We start from the raw sequence: 7,972 nt of genomic DNA on the forward strand, positions 1-7,972 counted from the left end.
ATATGGTCATGATGAATCAGAACCCACTCAACAGCACCTAACAATAAGAACAACAACCCGTGATGGGTGGGAGGGAAAAGCAAGGGGTTAGCAGTGATGGAAGTAAAGCATTGATCAAGGACAGAATTTGCAAGCCAATTATTGCCATCTCGGTTCAGAAGTTTGTATCCTTGTAAAAAGTTGAATGGGCAAAAGTTGTATAGTAGGTCTACTTACAACAATGATTAGAGAGAGAGAGATTAGCTCTGAGGCTCTTTCAAGTACAAACAAAAATGTTGTGGGTTTTGGTTTCTTGGTCTATAGGCTTAGGGCCATGGTTATGGGACATCCCAGATAATTGGCCTAATAACACGTTTAGTGCTTCTGTTCCACCTCCTTGTTCATTGTGTTGTCTTCAAAGCTTGGGGGCTTAAAAGCTTGCAAGTTGCCATCCAAGGCACAACCACTGGTCTCTCTTCACTCGGAACAACCGAAGAAGGAGAGTTGGGGATAAAAGGATATACAAAGCACGGCTAGTAACTCTGCCCCCGAGTCCATTCCCACTCATAAGGACAGAGTGGACCTGTCCCTGTGGATTTCCAACACTGTAAATCTGTTACAGGAGTAGACAGCCTCATCTTTCTTCCAGGGGGTGGCTGGTAGTTTTGAACTGCTGACCAAGTGGTTAGTGCCCCAATGTGTAACCCACTACACCATGAAAAATGACCTTCTGGGCTCCATGAAAAACGACCTTCTTTGCCAGGAGAGCAGAATAACAGGATGGTGCCCTGGTACCATTACTGAATATTTTGATCAAAGTTTCCATTAAAAAAAATCCTGATCAAAAGAAGAGGGATTGCAGCACAGGATTTTCAGGGACGCCAGACTCCTTAGAGCCACGAAGTTGGATGAACCCTAGAAACTGTTGTCTGAGATAATTTTCAACCTGAGTCAATACATATCCCTGAAGTCTTCTTAAAACCAAACAGTGTTAAAGTCAACTGGTTTTAAAACAGAGTCTGCTTTGAGCATGATGCTCTTTTAAAAATTAGCCTTATGGGATTAAATTGATAACAGCCACTCAAAAAATGAGGCAGGGAAGAAGGAGGCAGGGGAAGGGAGCAGTGAGCAAACAGCACTATAGACAGGAGAACAACTAGGGAATTAAAATCAACAATGAGGAGGATGTAGCAATCCTGGGGGTGTTGGAGCAACAACAATCTAGCTGAGAGGAATTACTAAAAGGCAGAAGAGGGGTGAGCATGATGGTGGGGCAGGAGGAAGGGAAAAGGAAACAGGAAAGATCTAGGAAGCAAAGCTATGGATAGAGGTATAAACATAGGTGTGTGCATATGTAAATACATTAATTCATTAAATTAGAGAAATCGGTCTATGTACATATATTTATATGGCAACACACTGAAGTAGTGGATGGACTCCAGGCCTCTGCTCATACCCTCCCTCAAAAGCACTTTGTTCCAACAACCTGGCATTCTGTGATGCTCACCCTCCTGGCACAATTGCTGAAGACAAAATGGGTACATATGCAAATGTGGTGAAGAAAGTGGATGGTCCCCAGATATCAAAAGATCTAGCATCTTGGATTAAAGTCTTGAAGTTAAACAAGTGGCCAACTAGCAGAGAAGCAACAGGCCCACATGGAAGAAGCCTGTGCGATCATGAAGTACAAGTGGGATCGGGTAATAGACATCAGAAGACCAAAAACAAACAAACAAAAACCATATTATTGAGAATGAGGGGGGTTGGAGCAGAGACCCAAAACCCATCTGTAGACAATGGGACATCCCCTCAAAGAAGGGTCACAGGGAAGGGATGAGTCAACCAGGGTGCAGTATAGCACTGTTGAAACACAATATTTCTCTGGTTCCTTGAGGCTTCCTCACTCCCCACTATCATGACCCAGTGCTGCCTTTCACTGTGGGCTACACCAGAGTATGGGCACAGGTACAGATAAGAGTTAAGCGTTCAGGACACACGGAATCCAAGAACAGGAACGGGAGTAGCGATACCAGGAAGGGGTGGGGAGAGGAGAGAAGAGGGAACCTATCACAATGATTGACACATCACACACACACACACCCGCAGGGGAACAAACAACAGAAACCATGGGGGAAAAGAGACAGTGGTCGGTGTAAGGTATGAAAATAATAATTTATCAAGGGCTCACAAGGGTGGGTGGGGAGGGGCTGAGACCAAGGGCTCAATAGATAGTCAATGCTTAGAAAATAATGATAGCAACATATGTACAGATGCGCTGGATACAATTGATGTATGGATTGTTCTAAGAGCTGTAAGAGCCCCCCACAAAATGATCTTTTAGTAAAACGGGGGGAAATAGAGGCAGGAACCTCAGGGCATGGTGCGTTCACGTTAACGGGGGAGGAACCGCTCAGAAAGGGAGTGGGGAAGGCGGCCAGGACTTGAAGAGCGGATTCCTCTTCACCGAACAGTCCACGTAGAAAAGGTGGGGTTTGGGCATCATGTGGGCATGTCTTTTCTTACGAGCACCAGGAGGAGCACAGATAAATGACCAGTCAAGGAAGAAACCCCACTGCAGCACGGCCTTCCTCTGGTAGAACTGGCGTCTCCAGGAGGCCGAGCTTATGCGGGGGCCAGTGGCTGTTGTAATGGTCCAGGGCGAGAGCCCCTGGCTCAGGGTGACCCAGGGAATGCCAGGATCATTTATTCCTTCTTGCTCCAGGTGCCTGGTCACTGAAACCACGCTGCCTCGAAGGAACTTGGGTCTAACTGGGGGCAACTTGGCCGCCTGGGGGCCTTTGGGCAAGATCTGGTTACAGCTGCTCATTAAATCTTGGGGGATTGTAAACCCACATCAGCCAACCCTTGGTGGGGTGGAGGGTGCACTTGGCAATAAGCAGTGAAGGCCTTATGATGCATGTCTCTTGACCATCAATGACACTCCTACAAATTCTCCACCACCGCTCTGCCACCAACACTGCCAAGAAAGACCATTGTCCAAGGGGTCACTGAGCGATAAGGAAATACACGTGTCACCGTTTTTTGGTGAGAACAAGAGGTGGAGATGGCCTGAAGTACCCAGAGGCCGGGACTTAGTTGAAAGGTTTGTGGTACTTCCACCAGACACAGCCATTAAGAGCGATAGGAAGAGAGATGTTCTCCATGGCCCGTGGAGAAAAAGCAGATTGAAGCCAAGCAAGGAGATTCCATCTTAAAGAGATATCAAGCATGTACACGTATAGAAAGAAGGCTAGTGACCATCACCATCAGAAACGATGCCTGCCAATCAAAGGCTTGAGTGCCGTGGCTCTCAACCTGTGGGTCGAGACCCCTTTGGGGGTGGAACAACCCTGTCACAGGGGTTGCCTAAGACCGTCAGAAAACACAGATTTCCTACAGTCTTAGGAACCAAGATAGTGCTCCCCTATCCGTCTCCAGGCGGGTCTGCCCACATGCAGATACACCCACCTACGAGTGCCCGGTGTGAAGACTGCTACCCATGCTATACCATGCTTCAAGACAAAATGCCATTAGAAATCAGTATTTCACAATATAGAATGACATATTGTTTTTGTGATGAATCACTATGCTTTCATGATGTTCAGTTTGTAACCATCAAAATACATCCTGCCTATCAGATATTTACATGATGATTCATAACAGTAGCAACATGACAGTGATGAAGTAGCAGGAAAAATAATTTTATGGTTGGGGGTCACCACAACATGAGGAACGGTATGAGCTAGTTAAAGTTTATTGTGCCAACCTGGCCGATAAACACATGGTTTAATTGACAGACGGAGAGATAAATGGCTCAGCGAGCCTGCCTTTTGAGTTCTCGGGTCTCTTGCTTTATGATGGTCGGACCAGGGTGCAGCTGCCTTAGCCAGTTCCCTGCTTTAGCTGGCACAGCTCACTTCCTGTAAGACATCCCCAAGGAGAACCTGTATGGACCTACCCTGATGCAGCCTTGGGTGCTGGAGCAGCCGTGTGGAGACCCCTGCCAGTGCTGAGATGCTTACATGCTCACTGACTCGGCTTTCCTCCTGCAGTCGGCATCATAGTGTGTGTTTTGTGAGATGGAGGAGGACTTTGTGGATTGGTGTCGGACATATGGGTTAATGTTGGACTTGTGGGCTTGGGCAGCACTGGGTTGGGATGTTTTCTTGATGTGCACTTAACCTTTACATAAAACTCTCTCTTATACATATGAGTTTCTGTAGATTTGTTTCTCTAAAGTACCCAGACTAACACACTGTATTAAAAGGTCGGGGCATTGGAAGGGTGAGAACCACTGCAGAGGCAGCTCTAGTCTGTCCTATGAGCCTCTGTAAGTCCAATCAACTTGACCGCAGTGGATGTGGGTTTGGGAAATACAGATGACAATGACGGCCACATTTGTCCACAAAATCGAGAGAAGCAAAGTAAGTCTGTCTCCAGTGTTGGTCAAAGATCTGCTATTCTCATGCTTTGTTGGTATTGCTGTTGGGGGTGTTTGTTGTGTTATCTCTGACTCATAGTGAGTCAACATTCAACAGAAACAGGGGCTTCCCACCCCTACCCCGGTACTGTTCTTAGGCCTGAGCCCACGGTTGCAGTCGCTGTGTCAATCCATCTTGTTGAGCATTTTCCACTTTTGTGCTGCCCTCCACTTCACCAAGCAGGATGTCCTCCTCCAGGGACTGCTGTGTCCTAAGCACATGTCCAAAAGATGGGAGGCCCAGCCTTTTTGTGAGGGGCTTTTGACAGCGCCAGATGCTCCTTAGGAGGGAGGGTGGCGAGACTTCCCCTTGCCTGCTTTGGACGGGCCATCGGGAAAGACCAGTCTCTGGGAAAAGACAAGCATGCTTGTTACAGGAGAGGAGCGGGGGAACCGAGGGAGATCCTGGATGGGAAGGGCAGACTCAACAGCCGTCAGAATGGACTCGATCCTGCCAACGAGCATGAAGATGGCGTGGGAAGTTCTCCCAGACAGGGTGAGGGGAGAGAAGCACATGGGCACTTGGCAGGGTCCCACCTGTGCCGTGAAGAGCACTCGGCATACGCATCTACGCACATGGACCGGCCCCCTGGGAAGCAAGCAGTTAACACGTTCATTATAAGATCTGTAAGAACCGCCGCCGCCGCCGGCCCCCCCCAATAAAATGATTGGACAAAAAAACACGTTCAGCTGTTGACCGCAAGCTTGGGAGTTCAAGTCCACCAGAGGTGCCTGGAGAGAAAGACCTGGCACTTCTCAGAACAGCCAGCCTTTGAAACCCCCTATCAGCACTGTTCTACTCGGACACACGTGGGGCTGCTGGGAATCAGAGGTGACTCGATGGCGTTGTTTCACCTCTGTGCAGACATGGGGCTGCACCTCACTGTGCGCCTCACCCTACGGCTCCCCGAGGGGCCGGGACAGAGGCAAGGGGTCTTTCTCTTCTCTAGGTCTCCGTTGTTGGGAATAGTTTGCATGCATTCATGTGATGCTTGGCTGAGTTTAGAAAACAAATAAAAAAGAACCAGGGAAAGTTGTTAACACTAGGTCTTTGGGGGTAGAGGGTTATGGACTATATATATTTAGTTACGTATGACGTGTCAGGGTGTGTGTATGTGTGTGTGTGTCACTTTTCTTCGATGAGTATGTGCTGCATGCACAGTTTAAAGACTTTTTAAAGTAGTGGTGCCGACATTAGCAGAATGCCTTACAAAGGCATTGCCACAGAGAAGGCAGCAGTCAGGTTCGGAGCTCAACTGTCTACCCTGGAGGGTTCTGTGTTGAGGCCAGTCCCTCTGTCTGCAGTGGCGTGGTTCTCTCGTGGGGACCATTTGGCCCAGCCTTTTTGGAAAGGAATTTGACCAAACCAGAAGGCTTCTTAGGAGCGAGGATGGTGAGTCTTGGTAAAGTAGACCAAACAGAGACCAGAGTCAATACCATCGAATTAGCTCCTGCTCACAATGATCCTATAGGACAGGGTTCAACCGCCCCCATGGGTTTCTAAGGCTATAACTCTTTATGGGAGCAGGAAGCCTCATCTTTTCTCCCATGGAGTAGCTGGAGGTTTCGAACTGCTGACCTTGCAGTTAGCATAAGGTGACCAGATTTTAACATTGGTAAAGCGGGAAGAAAGCGGTACACCATTGACAAAACTCATATCCTGGCGAAGTAGCCACATGGCAGCCGAAAACTGTATACCCTAGCTTGTCATGCATTCTTTCAAAAAATCAGGACTTTTTTAAAACGCTGCGGGACGCAGGACAAATTGTTAAAAATCATGATTGTCCCGCCAAAAGCGGGACGTCTGGTCACCTTAAGATAGCAGCCCAGTGGTAATCCACTATGCTACCGCAGTTCCTTGGTAAAGTAGAGGGCCAATGAAAATGAGCTCTCTTTCTCTCTCTCGCATTCTCGAATTCTCTCACACACACTACACAACAGAGCACAGACTACAGTAAGCTTCCTACAAGCCAAGAGAGGGTGACAGCTATGTGGTGGGGTGGCCAAAAGGTGTCCTGAAAAAGCTGTGACAATGGGAGGTGGTCCTGCAGAAACACAGGGCTGCAGGAGACAAGAAAGCCTCCCATAATTGAAATTCCACTCTCTGTGCTGGTGACATCCTGCTCTGGGGATTAATGGCCCTTGCTATCAATTAATTCTCCCAGGATTCCGAGAGACAGCCAAGACCGCGCCTTAAGTGGTACCGTGTGCCTCCGTCCTCCGTGGACTTGGAGACCTTTCGGAACATCTTGACAAGGAAGCCCGGCTGTGTATCCCATCCTTCTCCTGGATAAAGATGACAAAGGAGAGGGGCACCCTCTTTCTGGAAACTTGATGCCAGCCAGCACCACCACCACCCAGTGGTTCTCAGCAGGCAGTCACCAAGCCATCTCTCGGAATCCTCTACCTGCCCGCTGTGTGTCTCATCGCACACAAACTGCTCTGCCCTGCCCTGCACCAGCTCACGCCCCCTTCAAAGAAACCCCAGGTGGAGGCGATGGGCAGCACCGTGACATGGATGGATGGGAGACTGAGACCCCCCAGACGCCGCTGGCTGTTGGCTACTGAGACCAAGTGTGCATCACCTCTGCTTTGAACCAACACGCCCAATGACGGGGCTCTGCATGGAGACAGCAGCCAGCCAGCCCCACCTATCCCAGGGGAGGCCAGGCTCAGCCTCCGGGACCCCCACGGCTCCATTGTTGCCATCAGGGGCTGCCAAAGCCATTCCCACTAACAAGCAGACATGGCTGAGGGGGACCGTCCCGTGGGGTGTTCTTGACTGTAATCTTCCTGGGAGCAGATTGCCAGCTCTTTCTCTCGTGCGATTTCGGGTGGCTTCAAACTGCCAACCTTTCGGTTAGCCACCAAGCACTAACCCACTGGGATCACCGGGGGTTAAAATGGATCCACTCCGGTGCACCTTCTTCCCCTCCCTCCAAACGGGGTTTGGGGGAGTGGGGGGACACACTCTCATTCAAGCCCTCTGCTCCTCCGGAATTCTCAGGACAATCCCAAGACAACATGGGGAATCTTGAAGGATAAGCAGAAAGGGGTGCAGATAGGAGGGAGGAATGGGTGCTGGGGAGATGGTCAAAAGGCATCCATTCTATGCAGGCCGTCTAGCTGTTTCACAAGGATGGTTTCTTCCGGTCCTGGCCTAGGAGGCAGACTGAGCCCTAACCTGGTCCCCAGAGGCTTCCCCCTTGGTGGGCGGGCATGGACGGGTGGGGGGATCCAGCTGTGTTTGGCTTGGGGATGAATAGCTCAGACCAATTTCCTGTATACTCCCATCTTGCGGTTGATCTCAAGCAGGGGCCACTTTGTCCTCCAGGGGACCCTGGGCAACAGTTGGGTTGTGACAACTTGGGGTGGCGGGGAGGTGGGTAAAGACAGGGGTGTTGCTCAACAGCCTACAATGCACAGGACACCCCCACCACTTGCACTTTCAGGCCCACGGGCCACCAGCGCCCAAGCGGAGAAGCTCCGGGAGGGAGCAGCATGTGTGAGCTC

This window comes from Echinops telfairi, unplaced genomic scaffold, assembly GCF_000313985.2.
Source record: "Echinops telfairi isolate 266 unplaced genomic scaffold, ASM31398v2 ScPeMD7_7412;HRSCAF=8450, whole genome shotgun sequence".
In the NCBI taxonomy this organism is placed as follows: domain Eukaryota; kingdom Metazoa; phylum Chordata; class Mammalia; order Afrosoricida; family Tenrecidae; genus Echinops; species Echinops telfairi.